The 17,611-nt window shown below is 41.0% G+C and overlaps 1 protein-coding gene and 1 long non-coding RNA gene across 2 annotated transcripts in view; one reads left to right on the top strand and one right to left on the bottom strand.

Moving 5' to 3' along the window:
* Positions 1-29: 29 nt before the first annotated feature.
* The window catches only part of LRRC4C (leucine rich repeat containing 4C), a 170,702-nt gene continuing 153,120 nt past the window's right edge, over positions 30-17,611 (top strand). Inside the window, exon 1 of the mRNA XM_077114444.1 lies at positions 30-1,136. The gene's annotated coding sequence lies outside the window, so the exon portion shown is untranslated. The remainder of the gene's footprint in view (positions 1,137-17,611) is intronic.
* Positions 390-16,919, bottom strand: LOC143644881 (uncharacterized). The gene is made up of 3 exons (XR_013156924.1): positions 16,529-16,919; positions 9,305-9,412; positions 390-574 (listed from the first exon to the last, which is right to left on the bottom strand). It is a non-coding gene; the product is annotated as an uncharacterized LOC143644881 (long non-coding RNA).

Here is a 17,611-nt window from a genome sequence, read left to right as displayed (position 1 = left end):
GGTGGAGGGGTTGGGGGGGGGGATAGGGTTTCTTCTTGACAGCTGACGGACCCTTGAAATGTTCCTCCACTACCCCCGCCCCCGCCCCCCGCACTCCGTTTAACGTGAGATTATGAAATTGCAGAGGCGGTGGAGGAAAGGAGATAGGATATAACCGGGAGTTTGGAGGGGAGAGGGGAAGGTGGCTGGCCGGGTGATTGAAATCAAAAAATCCAATTGCGCACTGGGTTGTGATTAGAAATCTAATCAGATCTTTGGAGAAGGGGCCGGCCGGAAGGGTGCGAGTCGGGGGAGTCGATCCCCAAATTCTTCGAAGGGGGTGCTGGGCGGAGGAATCGACGATGTAAAAAGAGACCTTTTTTTTTTCTTTTCTTTTTTTTTTCTTTCTTTCTTTTTTTTTTTTGGTGGCGGTGGCGGTTGGGTACGTTGCGAAAATGAAGGATGCGGGACGCAGCTCTCTCTTGGAACCGAACGCGGTGGATAAACTGATTGTGCAAGAGGGAAGGAAGAACGGAGCTTTTTCTTGTGAGACCTGGATCTTAACACAAATGTGCATATGTGCACGCAGGGAGCACTGAAAAATGAGATAAACCAGTGTCAGACCCGCGGGGGTTGGTGTGTTCTGACATAGATAAATAATACTATAAAACAACTGCCCACACCCCCTCCTCAAAAGGCTGCTTGGAAATGGAGAACCCAGGATCCAGAAAGAAAAAGTATGTTCATTTTTCTCTATAAAGGAGAAAGTAACCCAAGGAGATTTTTTTCTGGAATGAAAAGTTTGGGGCTTTTTAAAGAAAGGAAAGACGTGATCTGGTGGTGTTTTCCTTTTCTTTTTGAGTTTCCCACAAGAGGAGAGGAAATTAATAATACATCTGCAAAGAAATTTCGGAGAAGAAAAGTTGACCGCGGCAGAATGAGGCATTGATTGGAGAAGTGAAACCAGCAAGGGCACAGTTGGATTTGTGCCTGTATTGACTAAAATTGACGGATAATTGCAGTTGGATTTTTCTTCATCAATCTCCTTTTTGCTTTTTCTTTTCTGTTTTTTTCTTTTGGTTGTCAAGATTATGCTTTATCTCTTGTTCTTATACCACCTGGATTTCCATCTGGATGTTGCTGTGATCAGACATACAGTGAGTGATCCTTCTTTTCTTATTTTTCAGTGAAGAAAATGTCCAATAATTAACATTCTCGCTCTCTTTATCCCCTCACCCCCCCCCCTTTAGTGTGGTTTATAAAGACTGGGTATTGGAGATCTGAAAATAAGGGATTGGGTGGCCCACGTATTTGCTCAATCAGGCTGTGCTCACCAATAAGCCGGTTTGCTCTAAGGATGCAGGTTGCCTGCATCCTGGGCAAATGCCTTTGCAAACGCTCACCAGGAATTTAAAAATCTCCCCAAGAAAGCCGCTGCAGTGTGGGGTGCCCCCCGTCCTCTGTGACTGACACTCTAGGATGCATTTAAGTTGTCTGACCACCCCAGAGTTAGATACACAAATGTTTAGCCATTGAAAATCGAAGGGACCCTATTTAAATTTCATAATCCAACCTGACATTGCAGATCAACAAAATGTGTTATAACACACAAATATGATAATGGACCAAGCTGATGAAGGATGGCTTCTGACTGGTGGGTGGATTGCGGGAGGAAGAGTGGAGCTAACTCAGGAAGCTGGTGGAGAGAGGTAGCTGCACTTTTCCACATCCCTCCTGCAGACACAGTACCTGGGTTCTCAACAGTGCTAAGAATGGGAGAAGGAGGGCCTACTCTCCTCCACCTCACCCCTTCTAACAATTTCTTTGGATTATGGAGAGGCCATCCTTAGATTGTGTATAGTTCAGGCACTTGGCTTGGGGTTTTGCCAGCAAACTGCCCATCACCAGGACGCTACTGTTATGAAAAAGGTAGAAATCCACAGCATCCTGTGGTAACTCAAGGGGAAAACAACTAAAGCAAAGGTCTGGGTGTCTTCCCTGACAGCATTGTCTTGGGTGAAGAAGTCCAATACAGAAATGTAAGAGAATGTTGGAATTGCTTGGAAAAACCTGTCTTCATCTCCACCCTCCCCTACAGCTGCCAGGGTCCTGGAACTGACCGTATTTACAGAACTCTCCCTATTCACCCTTCTATATTCCCCTCTGGGGCCTTCCAGCAGACTCGTAGACTCATATAACTTGAGAGCCAGAAGACTCCTCAGAGAGCTCATGTCAATAAAAGAGGAAATTGAGGCGTAGAGAAGCTATCACTCTTGGGTGAATGGCCAAACAGGAGACCGGTGACTCACATAAGTCTCAGTACAGCAGAAAAAGTCTGTTCTGGATCCAAACTGGACAGGAAATCAACCACACATGGGTATGGCTATTTCTGCCCCCACTGCTGCCATTTTTATCTAGAAGGGTCAAAAGAAGGTACATGGATCCTGAGAGCTTTGAAGTAAACTCTGCCAGTCTTGGACCTCATGGGTCTTTTATCTTCAATATTCACTTCCTTTATTAGGTTTTTTTTTTTCTTTCCTTTAATAGCAGAGTTTGGATAACTTGGGCTTTAATACTGTTTTTTTAAGAAATAAGACCCACAGGTCTGGCATGTATATGTGTGTGTATGTCTCCCACAGGAGATAAATGCTCCATCTCATGGGTCCCTCCTAGTGTTGGACACACTTAATCCTGTGAGTATTTGTCCCTAGAGGACCGTTAAGGAACCATGGAGTTGGATTCATATTAGAGAGGTGTTAACAGAAACTAGAATCCCCGGGCTAAAAGTATCTGGGTCTGTTCTGCCATTGACATCATCTGTTCTGAACCTTTTCTTTGCTCTTTAACTAAACTAGCCCATAGCTGAGCACTTTTCTCTTTTTTCTGGGCTCGTGGTTCCTGCTAGGACACAGATCAGGCAATGTATTTCCCAACCTACAGAAAGAATCTTGCAGGCGTTTTTCTTTTTTTACTGGGCTCCCTGTAGACTCCTCCGTATCTTAGCACTCTCTACTTTTTTGTTTTGTTTTACGTGACCACGGTGAAGTCATCACTTGTGGTCATAGATTGACTTGAATTATGTTCAGTGCCAGCTCAGGTGCAACTGACCACAATTGACAAACAGGGAGAAAAAAAAAAAACAGAGTTCTTTAAGTCGCTTTACTGTGTAGCCAGGACTGGGCTGCACATGGATAACCCAGGCTTGCAGTCAGCTTGGCTCTGCCAATCAGAAGAGGTTTCCTTGTTTGTTTTCCTGTTTTTGTTTTGACATAAAGGTTTCTTAACCACTGCTACACTTAGACCTCGGAGTGCATTCCCTTCCCCCCTCACAGTGCTGTAACCCTGCCAGGACCCCCCACACTTCCACACACGTGCAAACTTTCACACGAGGGAGACAGAGGCAGGGAGAGAATGAATCTGTTGAAAACTGTGGGCCGAGCAGTGCCCTCCCACGCACCCCACTTAAATGCATTCGGATCTGGAGATGATGGGGCATGTGAGGACGTCATTGTTTTGCATGTGGGTGACTCACTTCACCGACACTACGGGTGGGGACGCCTGGTGCGGCTTGGGGGTGCAGCTCCTTTGGTTTGGCAGTCAAAGTTGGCCCCTCATTTTGGGCACATTGTTCAAGGAACGATGAAAGATTTATGGCCGTGGAAACAGAATACATCAGCTTATTTTGGAGTTAAATTTGGTGAATATTTTAAAAATAATTACCCAGAGTGGCATTTGTGAGTAGGCAGCTGCAGACTAGCATTCTCCTGGGGACGGCAGGCCAGGGAAGCTGCTAGCTTTTGCAAGTTTTGCAGTTAACCTTTCACATCACTTCTTCCTCTGATTTAATAGCTACTCTGACCTTTGGGCAATGCCTTTTATTTCTCTGGCCCTCACTTGTCTTATCTGTAAAATGGGAGTGATATTACCCAGTTTGTTGAACCATTTTATGAATGAGAAATCACAGCATGCAAATCCTTGAGCGTAATGGATGCTCTAATGAGAACTGTATGTTATGTTTATCCTCGGATTAATTCCTGAGAATGAATACAGAATGGCCAAGCACTCTAATAGTTCTAGTGGGTACACTTAAGAGCTAGGGATTGTGGAATTCACTTTACAGTAGTTGCCAGTTCCTTTTTTGGGGACTTACTGGAACAGATTGGTTGCAATATGCTATTTTAGATATGAAAAGCTGCTGCTTCGAACCTGAAAGCATAAATCAAGATTTTCTCCTAGAAGTATGGAAAAGTCAATCTCAGCAAAAATAATACTTAAATGCTATTTAAGGGGAAGATATTGCTATTATTTGTGTACATACTTTTGGTCTAAAAGGCATACAAGACAGATCTTGAATTTTAAATATATAATTCTAGCTACATATCACATAGTGTTGACCTGGGATGCTCCAAATAGAGACAAATTTCTAGCAATTATGTAATTTCAATTCAATAACATAAAACTCCAAAATTAACATGAAGGGTCCCAAGTTCACAATTTGGATTCACAGCTTCCTAGTCAGGATGAATCCTATGTTAAACCCAATGTTCACTTTGAAATAGATTTTAACCCAGTAGAATGCATAAAACCAAGAAGACTTAGTATAGATCTATACTTGATGTTTGCATTTGCAAATCTTTCAGCACTAACTTGCTAGTGGTTTCTGAAGAGGCCAGTCGTGGTTATTGCTCATCACTTCACTGTCTGCAGCAGGGGCCCTTGCTTCTGACCATTTCGTCAATACACTTCCAGGAACCTGTTCTCCCTTTTAGGGAAAAGGAGACCTACTGTTGCAATTCTTGTTATTCTTGATATCTGAATGATAATAGTACAGTCACAGGCTGAGGAGTTGCCCATTGGATTTTTATACCATTTTTTTTCCACTGGGGAAAGCAATTTGAAATCTGTGTTAATTTTGCAAAAGCATCCTAAAGTTGATTGTTTTCGCTGATCTTAAGAAGAGATGGAAATCTGCTTTGGGCGTTCTCATCATTTCATACATTTTGCTTCTTCACGTGCCTCTTAAAGATGACCAAGAAATTAGATAACTCACATGCGGGCTTCATAAGTGAACTCCAATATTAAGCTTCCCATTGGGTGACTTAACATGTGTCATATAACGTTTCTGATCCTGATTGCTTATCTGCAAAACAGGAGTAAAAATCCGTGTAGAACTGCCTGAGGTCTGAATCAGATTACATTATGTCATACATAGCAGGCATTCAATAAGTGCACATTTAAACTGAGCACTTCCAATTTTAGATTAGGTGTGCACAGCCTGCAAACACAGGTAAGTTCTGTCTTTGGTGGAAGCATTTAATCAGTGTTCATGTTGGCATGGATAAATAAGGAGAAAGTATAGCTGGGATTAGATTGAAATAGCACATAACTAGATATGACCTTTTTTTTGGCTAAATGCCCTAAAGATTGCTATTCCCTCACTGAAGATGGAAATAAACTTTTTAAGTGGTAGACAATATATTTGTGTCCACATAAACTTTGGTTTGATTGTCAAGTGCTTTATAATGCATCTATGAAAAAACAATAGATTAATTTATAAATGGTGTCTTGGAAACCACCCTGAGGGGCCCTAGGGACTGTTGCATCTTTCTTTTCTTCAATATGATTTCTCCAGCGAAGTGTAAATTTAGCTGTTGAAATTTGATTGGGCAGATCTTGAGGCTGAGACAGTATACTTGTAACATTCCGTGAGAGCAAGGACTTTTGTTCTCTGGCATGTCCTCAGTACCTCAGAAGAGGGCCTGGCAGCTGTAATTAGTATTCACTGAATGATTAACTGAACTTGATTTGCGATACCTCTCCAAAGGACTCAGTGCATGTACTTACCTGTGTGTGTGCCCATAAATGCCACACACATACACCACAGGAAGCCCGGCCAGCTTTCAGGAATAGAGAAAGTGAGAAATACCAATGAGTGTACACATACTGCTCAAAGTACTATTGAGTGGCTTCCTTATGTTGGAAATAGCAAAGATCTGAAAGTTAGGTGATGCGGCGTGGTTTTCTATGGTTTTTATTCTTAGTGTTGTCATTAATAGATTGTGACATTTTGTATAAGTCATTTAGGTCTCAGAGTCCTCTCTGTCAAATAAAGGTAGAAGTGAAGCATGCTTCAAGTGCTAAGAGTTTAGGATTCTAAGTACATAATTGACTACCTAGGAATTCAGGATTCCTAAGAATTAAAAAGATGTACTCTCTCATCTCAGGACCAATTGTTAAATGTGGAGGGGAATAGCATAGTTTTCCTGGAGAAAGGTGGAATCAGAGTTACAATGGCGTGTATAGTGGACGAAAAGGTGAAGGAAATCCCTAGCAGGTTTGTAGGAGAAATAACATGATTTGAAATAGACAGACATTGGATTCTGACTTTGTTTCACCACCTATTTATTAAGTGGGTGATCCTAAGTAGACAGATTAACCATGCTAAACCTCCGTTTCCTCAGGAGTAAGAGTGGAGTAATTTCTTTCGCTTTTTTGTGTGTGTGTGTGAGCATTAATCAAGGAGGCGCATGATCCTTAATGAATGCTAGTTAGCTCTCCTTCTTTTAATTGAAATCTGTTTTGTTTTTTTTTGCTAGAAATGGAAACATTTAACTGTTGAGTATTTTGCTTTGTATTTGCTAAGTATGTAAATAATAGGTCTTTTATCAACTTTGCTACCGAAGTTAATAATATTGTTTTCTATAATGTTTTCCAGTATCAATCAGACTTATAATGAATTCTAAAAATGATGAAAAGCTTAAGTTTAAAAGACCTTTCTTTCAACTTTGGCATAAGCTGATGGCAGCTTTGTACACTTCTGTAAGTTTTGAACATTATGGTGGCTATGGGTAGTATTTGATAATAAACACAATAGTAAGTACCATTTGTTGAAAATTTGGTATGCACCAGGCACTATGTTGGAAATATAACGTGTATTTTTCTCCTTAATTCTAACAGAGGGGACTGAAACCCAAAGAGGCTAAGTAATTTGTCTAAGATTCTGTCTGCAGCAAGTCAGTGATAGAGCTGGAAGTATAAGCTGCATCTGTCTGAGTTTAAAACCTGAGATCCAAATCAGTGTGCCTCACTGTTTCCTTATAAATTCAGACTTATTGACCTGGTTACAGGAAAACATGATAGCTCACTTTCTAACCTGGCACTCAGTGTGTGTGTGTGTGTGTGTGTGTGTGTGTGTGTGTGTGTGTGTGTGTGTGTATATATATTTTTGCATGGGCAAGCTCTGGGAATCGAACCCTTGTCTCCAACCCAGGTGTCCAGCACAGAGGACGAGAACTCTGCCCCTGAGCCACTGTTGCCCACCCCAATCTGAATATTTTAATAGGGATTGATAAATCTATGGTTTCCTTTCTCTCTGTTTCCTGAAAGGAAGGTTGTCCAGAGGTTTAGGTTACATATTCCTTGTGTTTTATTGTCAGTCCTCAGTAAAATGCAAGAATGCCCTAAATGAGAAATGGACAACTTCTAAGAAAGGTTTGGAGAAAATTGCCCTAACTTGTTCAGCATAACTGATAGACAGAGAGTCTTTGGAAAATGCTTTGAGATCATCTGAATATTCAGAATTGTGTGGAAAATAAGGTCAGTATGACTAATAAGTATGGTACTTAGTTACAATATCTATAAACCCAATGGGCTCCCAATGACAGGAATGCAAAGCCTGTTTGCAGTCCTCTTGTGTTTGATCTCTCTGTAGCACTTGGGACCATTGACTGCCTCCAGCTTCCTAGAATTCTTCTGGGGCTTAAGTTGGTATTCACTGATCACTGCCTTTATTCATTTTACCTCATCCTCCTCCTGCTTCACAAATGTTAAGGGCTTCATCTTTGAGTCTCTTCTTTTCCCAGTCTTCTTGCATTCCTGAGAAATGGCAGCCTTGCCTTGCTCCTTTTGAGGGATGGCACTCAAAACCTCAGCTACCTTTTATATGTTGCAGACTCATGCATCTCCACCCCCAGCCTGGAGCCCCCTTACTTACCTGGGTCTCCTGCAGGTCCCTCAAATTTAAAACATCTAGCTGTAACTGATTATTTTTCCCTCCAGGAATCTGTGTTTTTTTTCCATTTCATATGATACCCAATATCTCTTTACCGCTCTCATTTACAACCAGTTATCATATCCAACTACTTGCTATCTCAAACTCAGTTTTTTGGTCTCTCCCAGCTACCACCTCAGTCCCAGTCCCATCATTTCTCTCCTAGATATTCTTCTAGCTAGTCCTTCTGATGATGCTAGCTTTTCTATAATTCTTTCTTCTGTCAGAAGTATCATCCTAAGAAATAAAGCGGAACATCCCTATTTTGCAGAATAAGATCCAGGTTTCCTTGCTTGAACTGGATTTTATTCATGCCCTCTTTTATCTGTCTGCCATACAAAACTTCTTACCCCTTTGAAAATATGCCAGGCTAGTTGTGAGTCAGACTTTGTAAGAGCTGTTCCATTTGCCTGAGACAATCTCTTTATACAAGATGTCCCAGAGCAAGTTACCTCCTCCAGGAAAATCTTTACCAGCTTCCCTAGGCCTTTCAAGTCTTCTTGTCCTCGGTGCAATAGCATTTTATTCTTACTATCTCAGATAACACCGACATATCTACTTGTCTAGAACCTAACATAATAACCTCGTCTTGCTCTTCCGGTCATCTCCAACATCTAACTAATACAGTACACATTGGTCTAACATACCCTTAAGGTCAGCATATTCCTCCGATTCAATTAAAGAATTAAAGAATCAACCATTCTTTTCCTCCAGGGACCCCTGTTTAAAAAATACCTTGCCCGATAAATGCAATGCAATTTGTTGAGAACATATAGCTGCCAAACATCACTCCTTGAAATGCATAAAATAGGCATCGTTACCATGAGTTGGTAGAAATTGATCCAAAGGCAAAGGCATTTTAATGACCTTGTGCAACTGTACGGTATGTATGTGCATGATTTCTAGCTGACTTTTTGAATCCCAAAGCTGCCTTTGAGAATCTCAGTTTTTAAAATATCTCAGTAAATATATCTTAGCACTAATTTTCTGCGATAATTTATAGCTTTTTATAGGCTAGCTGCAGGTTTTGCAGTGCACAACCCCCAGGGGTTGTTCATAAAGACTATTGTTCACAAAAATCAAGTTGCCTCTTGGAGTTATGCAATACATAAGTCATGAGATTATATGAAGTGGGCCTTCCTGTTAATGAATGACTGTTGGAAAGAGGCTATGGTCTTTCAAATTTTGAGTGATGCCCCAATTGGGTCTTATCCAAGAAAAGACCGAAAAAAAAAAAAAAAGATTTCCTTAATAATAAAGTCTGAATTAACAAACCTGGTGAGCTGCTGTCACTTTTTACACCATCCATTTTTGGAAACCAGATATACACTTTCTGGAGATGCATTAGTTTAATGCTTCATAAGGATGCTTCCTTCCTTTCTCCTATGAGGAGCAGCAGAAGATGCAAGATTAGCTGAAAGAAAGTGCTAAATTCTATTTCTTTATGGTTTATTTTTTATTCTACAATCTTTGCATACATATTTCTTGAATATGTTGAACATTGGAACTTTTTTCCCCCTTTAGTCTTTAATTGTTATTGTTATTTGGGGATTTTTCTACTTTTAGATGCTTGCCTTCCATTTTAGGGATCACTATGATTCATATCTAGTAATTGCAATGGAAAAGAGTAAAGAATTAATAGTAATGCTTTACAGTGTTTTTAAAATCTGGCTAGTCCATGTAATCCAACTCTTTGACCCCAGGCTTTCAAGGCAGTATTTTCTGACAAGCATGTCCCTTGTGATAAAGCACCAGGAGTTGGGAAGGTGTGCAAGGGAAGTTTCATTTAGAAAAAAGCCAGTGATGAGTTTGATGCCTCTGGTTCTTGCTGAACTACAAACTGCTGAGATACTGTTCTGTGGGGAGGGGACCATTAGTCTTATCCCTTCAATTTTGACTAAGTTACAGTATGGAATGTTCTGCATCACCAAGGGGACAACTTAGCCATTTGATTTTATTTCTTTAATTGTTGCTAAGGTAGGTATGTGGGTTAGGAAGGAAGGTGGGTTTCACAGATTTAAAGATAAGTCTTTCTTTCCTGATGCTTAATACAGTCCCCTAGTTATTAAATTCATCTCTTATTGTAGATGTGGTCCTGCCTGGAACAAGTTGGCTGACTGATTAGTAATACTTTGATAGATACTGTACTGTAATGGCCTTGATCATTTTAATTGCCTTTATATTTTGAACTGTACTGCTAAGGAACTCATTCTCATGACAATAGACATGTTTTCTTTGAGCTGATGGCTTCATAATGATGATAGGAACTTCAGTAACTAAAATATGGTATTTCCAAAAAAAAGTGCATGACATTTGAAAATGTAAAGATATGCCTCTGCTGAATGGTTTTCAGTTGAATCTGAGCCATATCTCAAAATGTGCTGATTTTTACAACCTTAGGTTCCAGAGGGAGAGAGAGTTAGTTCTCTGAACCGGGCAGTTCTAATCTGGGCAGGGAAAATGCTGACAGTTTAGTTAGCTGATCTCCAGAGAGAATCAACTCAGCGGGGACCAGAGACTAGAGGTAGATGAATGAATTCAAATGCATTATGGGGAGCGATCCAGTGATTTCTACTAACCCGGGAGGTAGAAGAAAGTTAGAAGCCATCCTAAATCCATTAACATCTACACTGTGGTGTTCAGGAAGGCTAGAATGGAACCATGAAGGCTTTCTCTGTATTGTTTGAGCGTTGCCATGGCAGTAGTTTCAACCAGAAGTTACTTGTTTTTCATTTCCCCAAAGCAGCAAGCAGCCGCACCACCCCCTTCCTTCTCACCATCCTTTCATTCGTCCCTCTCTCCTTTCCTCCTTCCCTCCCCAATCCTCCTTTCCTCCCTCGATCTTTCTTTTGTCTTCACTTCCCTTTCCCGCTAATAAACAAAAATAATCCAACATCACAAGGTGGGTTTTAGGCAGAAAGTGAGTCAGGCATTTAACCTTCTATCCGGACTTCTGTCCCCCCTACTCCCCTCTCTGTTTATGTATTAAAGACCTAATTAGACGGAAGCTGTGGATGGAAGCTGGGTTGGGGTTTCCCTTGTTGGTAGGACACAGAACATATTATAATGGTTGATGTTGTGGTGATATGTTAATTGGATCGCTCCAGGCAAGTGCAGAGCAGCCGTCTCTGACAATTAGAAAGAACAATGGCTTCACTATGAGGGAGCCCACTCTCTGAACCAGTGGCAGGATTAGCATGCATTGCGGGTCTCTGGAAGGTTCCTGAGGTTCCTGCTGACCCTCAGGGAGATGTGCATTGGAAATGCCTCTGGTCTCTTTAAAGTTAGGGTACCTCTCCTTTAGCTCATTTTACTGCCTTGAGGAGTAAAGAGAGGAGTGAAGAGACAATGAGAGGGTCTTGTTTAGTGAGCTGGTGGGAGACCCTGCTGACAGACCTGGGCTGTAGGATAAATTGCAGAACGTGAGGAAGAAATCTTTGCCTGCTTAATGCACGTGGCCAGTGAATTGTGAAATGGGTCTCATTAGAGCCTTTCATATCCCGGCATGTGCCAAAGTGCTTTGCAGGCACAGCGCCATCACTTCAGGTCCAACCCTGCTGCTGTTCACTGCAGCCAAGAAAGGACAGAGGCTCTGTCTGTATTAAAGCCTTCAGTCCCAGCCCTCTCTGTCTACTGTTCTTTGTAAGGCGACTCTGGGTCTTTCGATCTGTCCAGGGACAAGGGGCAGCACATCTCCTGGGGGGTTATAGGGAGGAAATATTAAGGATTTTGAGCATCACCGGGAGGTTTGGGGCACATCCAGCTGTTTTTTCCTCTCTTCTGTCCAGTGCATTGAGTTTCTCTCTAGATTGTATTTCAAATATGCCCAGATACTGACCCCAGAGAAAGGATGGCAGACAGGGCCAAATAAGTCATCAGGGAAACTTTGTGTTATTAGATACAGAGGAACTCTTTACTTTATTTCAGATTAATAGACCGAGGATTTTAGGCTCAAGTTGTATTCTAAGCTGAGGTATACTAAGCATGTACTGTGTGTCTGGCACTGTGCCAAGACACCCAATCATTTAAAACACCCATTAATTCTATGAGGATGATGATAGAAGAGCAAAGAGTAGGGGCCAGACTGACCAGAGACCTGCTACTTCTTAGATCTGTGGCCTTGGGCCATTTACTTACCCTTTCTGAGCCTCACCTTTCTCACCTGTAATATGAAAATATCACTAGTACCTTCTCTAGGGTTTCGTGAATTGTAATTGAGAAGATGGATATAAAGCTTTTAGCTTGGCACATGGAAAATACTCAAGCTGTTACTTGTTGTTATTCACATCATTGAGAACACTGGACAGCAGCAAAAATATGAGACATTTTCTTACAATATTGTGAAATAATCACTAGACATGTGCTTCAGGCAGGAAGGAGTTAAAAGTATTTTGGGTAGGTTGTTTAATGAAAAAGGAAAAAATGGTCCTACAAGAGGAGTTTCAGAAAAGGGAATGAAGATAAATATCCATCATAAATTTTTTTGTATAGCTGCAGAATTGGGGAAGCAGGATTGATAGGATTCAATTGAAATATGCTTTTCTTGCACTCATTTTGATATGTGATTTTTATCTACCTGTATTTGGACCTTGAATCAGTTGTTATGGTTTAGATTGCAGAAAAAAGAAAAAAGTATAACTAGCTTAAGCAATAAAGAGATTTACTGGCACTTGTCATTGAAAAGTCTTGAAATACTTGGGGCTCAGCTATGGTTGGATCCAGAGTCACGATGTCACTGGGGCTCCTAAACTATTTTCTCAGTAATCCTCTTGGCTCTCTCCTTTCCCGTAGGCTATTTTCATTCTCAGCCCATGATCCTGAATTCCCTCACCCATCCACCAAAGAGTGAGCCCCCACTTTGTCCCAGGATTCCCAGATAGCATCCTGAGATCTAAGCTGATGGGACTAGCTTAGGTCATTGGCCCAATCATGGACCCATCACTGGATTCAAGGCGTGTGGAGTTGAGGTTAAAATGGATGGATCCACCTATGCAGAAGCAAGAGGAATTAAGTGCTATGAGAGAACCCCAGGTATCTACCACAGGTTCTTTCTGGGGATGGAGAGTTGGAAGGACTGAGTTACCATATGTCTCACAAGACAACTTACTACAAGGGTTAATTTTGTTTGTACTTGTTTATGATGCCATGTTTTATATAAATAAATATTAGCATTTTAATGACAATATAAATAATTTTATTCTTCCTATGAATCATCAGGCTGTAGACATCAATATTTCAGAATAACTACTTCATCTGCATTCATGCTATTTTTGCATTGTTCCTCTCATCTCTTAGGAACAGATCCTTTTTTTTGAAAGGGAATTTACTGGCCTTTCTGAAACTAAGGAAACAAAAGAAAGAACAATGACTCTTCTTCAGTCACTAACAGTTCCTTGGTAGAGGTCCTCTAACCCACCCCAAACACCCACTCTCCTCGTCTCCTGCATCAGCAGTTGGTGTGCTGCTATGCAGCTTTGGTTTTATCTCATTTGTCTTTGCAAAGGTCTCAGCAGTGACGAGTCTGTATCCCTGAATTCTCCACTTCACCTCCCCTGGCATGGTTTTCCAGGCAGTGTGTGTATGGTTCTTTGCTTCCGTATAGGCAGGCATTGCTGGTGGGGGAAGGAAATTACTATCCATGCTTTGGATGCAAATATTTCTATTTTTAAAAATTCTCTGTTCAAAGCACATGACTGCTCACCAAGTTCAAGGACCGGCTTATCCCTTTTATAGCATTCACTCTGTGTGTAGCCTATTGGGAACACTATAGACACTTTATGTATAGTTACATGATGACACGTTCACAATCGAAAATCAAAGTAAAACCATATGCTCCTCATAGAAGCTACTGGAGAGCAAACTACTGCTGGGGTAGATTTTTACTGGATAGTTAAAACAATGAAGAAGACTGCTAATTTTGACCACTTATTATGTGGTAGAAATTCTAGTGTTACTTTACATATTTTATCTCATTGTACTCTTATAACTGTAATATAAACAATGAGAATACAAAGAAAAAATATCAATGATAAGTAACATTTAATGATTACTATGTTTTGGCTCTGTGGCTTTCTTTCACTTGGGACTACATATTTTTTTAATTTTTAATTTGACTTCTTTAAATGTAAAGAAATCCAAGTAGTGCTGACTTATAACTATTTCCTTTAATCTCATATCATTTTTTTCCTCCCCCTCTCCCCTTTTCTTTCCCTGGGTATTCTAAGTTTTGACGCTCTGTTACAGTTTTTTGCAGCCTTTATTTCATAGCTGAATGGCTGCTCAACCATAGTGCTGGGTATCTGAAAATAAAGTTTTTCCTGAACCATTTGTTTTAAATGTATCTACCATTAGAGATCACCAAAAACAAATCACAAGGGTCTTTTAGGAGGCCCTATTGTTTGTCTTCTGTTGGGAAGATTTGAAGAAATATTCTGTGTCCCAGTGGTACTTGGACAACTGAGCTGTCAATACTTATACTGATATTAGCAGTTGGCAGAACTTCTGAAGATGTGATAGTTTCATTAGCCACTCGCTTACCTGTGTAAGGCTGAGCTGCATATTTCTTATCACAGTGATAACCATAAAAAGACTCCCTCCTCCACATACAGAAAAGGGAGATTGGGCTCTTTCCTCTGTAGATCCTAAGACTTTCTACTCTTTCCCAGCAGGAGAAAGGCACAAGAGGGTACAGGTCTGGGATCCTTTGTTGTTGTCTTTCCCAAGAAGCTATTAAATAAATTGGTCGTTTTCCACTTATTCAAAAGAGAGGCAGATGGGAGGCAATGTCCACTTCAGTGTCCTCACTCCTTCACTGTGTCACCTTTTATTTAGCTTATGAGACAGTCCCTATAACATCAGGGAAGACAGCCACAGTGCACGTGTTTGTAGGGTCCATGGGCACAAGCAGTTGCTTGCTTTGCACACTCACATGCACACACACACAATCCCACCAGCTTATCTCAGCGTCCTGAATTTCCATTGTTGATAAATGACGTGTGCCATTTATTTCTCTCTGCAGTTCAAGATATAAGGAGAGAGAGAACTGCTCACCCATTTAATACGCTGTGAATTCAGGGCATGATTTTGTGTTTTAATTTCCCTGGCTGCTGAAACAAATCACATACAATGGGTTGGCTCAACCACAGGAAGTTAGTTATTGGCTCAGTTTCAGAGGGTAGAAGGCTGGCTTCTTCCTAGGGTCACTATCTCTGGCTGGTCAATGACCTTTGAGCTTCTTAGGCTTTTCTGTCACATGGCAATGTACCTGATGGCATCTTCTCCCTTTGTTTCTGGGTTTTGTTGACTTCCAACTTCTGGCTGCTCCCCATGGCTTCTCTCTCTCTTTCTGTCTCTCTGAATTTCATTTGGCTGATACAGGACTCCAGTAATCAGGATGAAAGCCCAACCTGATTCCCTTAGACCACACCTTCACTGACGGAACATCTTCAAGACTATCTACTTTGGGTCCACATCCACAGGACCTGTGCATGCCTTTGTGTATGTACACAATCCCCAGTAGTAAAATCATTACATATTTGGCCAAATACCTACTGTTTAAAGAATCTAAAGTGATTTTAGTATAAGTTGAAGCTTCTTATCCCCAAATTTAAGGCTTTCCAAAGACAAATGGAAGGACTTGATGTTGACTGTTTCATGATATCTGAACCACTGCTTCCTGGCATTTGGGGCTGGCAAGACAGAGTAGATTCTTGCTTCATATTGCCTCCAGATTCTGCCCCTTTCCTACCTTAATTCAGGCTTTTAGCACTTATCAGGCCCAGATAACCATAATCACATCCTAATTTGCCCTCCTCCTTCCAGCCCATCTTTATCGCCAGTTATTAATTTCCCAAAACCACTGCTTTCATGCTGCTCTCCTACTGACAGACCCCTCCCTTGTGAAATAAATACCCGCCCTGAAACCTGGTACTCAGGGCCTTTCCCAGTCAGGCTCAGGTACTTGTTTGTTTGTTTGTTTGTTTTTGTTTATCTTCCATTCTCTATTTTGTTTCTCTGCCCTTGGTGGAACCATTCTCTGTTTCCTAAACAAAGTCCCTAAACCTTTGTCCTAACTCCACTGCCCTCTCCATTATTTTCAGTTACTTGGTCTTTATCTGATGAGATCCCTTCTCCAGAAATACTCTCCATCCCTTCCTCCTCTGTCAAGTCTAGTATGTATTTCTTGGCTGTGTCATACTGTTTTCCATTTCCTGTATCCTAATTTGTATTGCTTACTGTTCACTGTGCTTATTGATTGTATCCCTACCTACAATGAGTGAAGGCTCTTTGAGGTGAGTCCCTTGGCTTACATTTCTGTGCTCAACTCTGTGATATATATATATAGGAGGTGCTTAATATATGTTTCCTGATGGAAGAGAACGATCTTTCACGAGCTTCCACCTGCTGATCTTAAAAAAAAATTACTTTGTTTTAAATTAAAGTTTCGTTGTTCTTTTCAATAGATGGTCCCATTGACTCTACTTGGGGCTAGCAACCCACCTGGCTGTGTGTGATCTTTGAAGTGAAAGGAGCTCTTCTTTGCTGAGTTTCCCATAGGGTCCCTTTAGAGAGCTGCTTTGGGAAGGGTAGTCCTTCAGAGCTCTAGATTCCTTGCGCCTGCTTGTTTAGCAGGATCTGGAGCTCCTTTTGTCAAGCAACTGTGGGCTGGGCATGCTTGTTGTCTTCAGAAGCCCGCCTGCTTTTGTTGTGAAGTGGTGCTGACACTATGGATGGATTCCCCAGGATTTCCCCAGGGACATGGTCATGTGTGCCAGGCATTTCTTTTCCCCACTTCCCATTCTGTTGAAGTTATAAGGAGCAGGATGAGGTTATGACTCTTAACATCTAAATCTGCTACCCCTCTCTACACATAACTGTATCAGGTAGCAGTGTTTCCTGATGACTACTGCACAAAATGGGAAGATGTCATAATGCAGTCTGCAATAACTAATAGGGAAAAATAAGCAAATCAGGTGTGCTTCTCACAAGATAAAATTTATACAATTTTTAAAAGTAATTATTATTCTATTTTTTCCTTCTCATTTTGTTGGAATCACGGTGTCTTGCATTTAAAGAAAATGATTGTGATAGTAGATTTTTTTGGTTTTATTTTGTTTATAATTTTTCCTAATGTTATCACTTGGCCAGATAAGTCATACATGTAGGTATGAACATATAATGCAAGTCTGACAAATGGCAACCATGTCTGCCATTCACTTTAATAGTTCAGGGCACTGCCATCAGTTATATAAATTAGAGCATTTGTGAAATGCTTGCAAGTTGCTGTGAGTAAAAGAGGAAATATGGGCCCATGTCATCTTTGCTTCCCCAACAGCATCTTTGGAATTCCTGTGTCCCACTGCTCAATGCCATTTCAAAGGTAATGTTCCAATGTTGATGCTGCTACCCTCTGGTCTTGGATTTCTGAACAAGTGGCCACTTCTCTCTGGGCCTTCCATATGTATAAAATGAGAAGTTTAGATTAGATACTCTCCATGTTCCTTTTAACTGTCTCTTTCTAAGGGTGTGAGGCATTTCATAGAGGAATTTGCAGGCAACAGAACTGTCTTTGCCAGAGAGAAT

This window comes from Tamandua tetradactyla, chromosome 8, assembly GCF_023851605.1.
Source record: "Tamandua tetradactyla isolate mTamTet1 chromosome 8, mTamTet1.pri, whole genome shotgun sequence".
NCBI lineage: Eukaryota > Metazoa > Chordata > Mammalia > Pilosa > Myrmecophagidae > Tamandua > Tamandua tetradactyla.
This window is presented reverse-complemented; position numbering and strand designations above follow the sequence as displayed.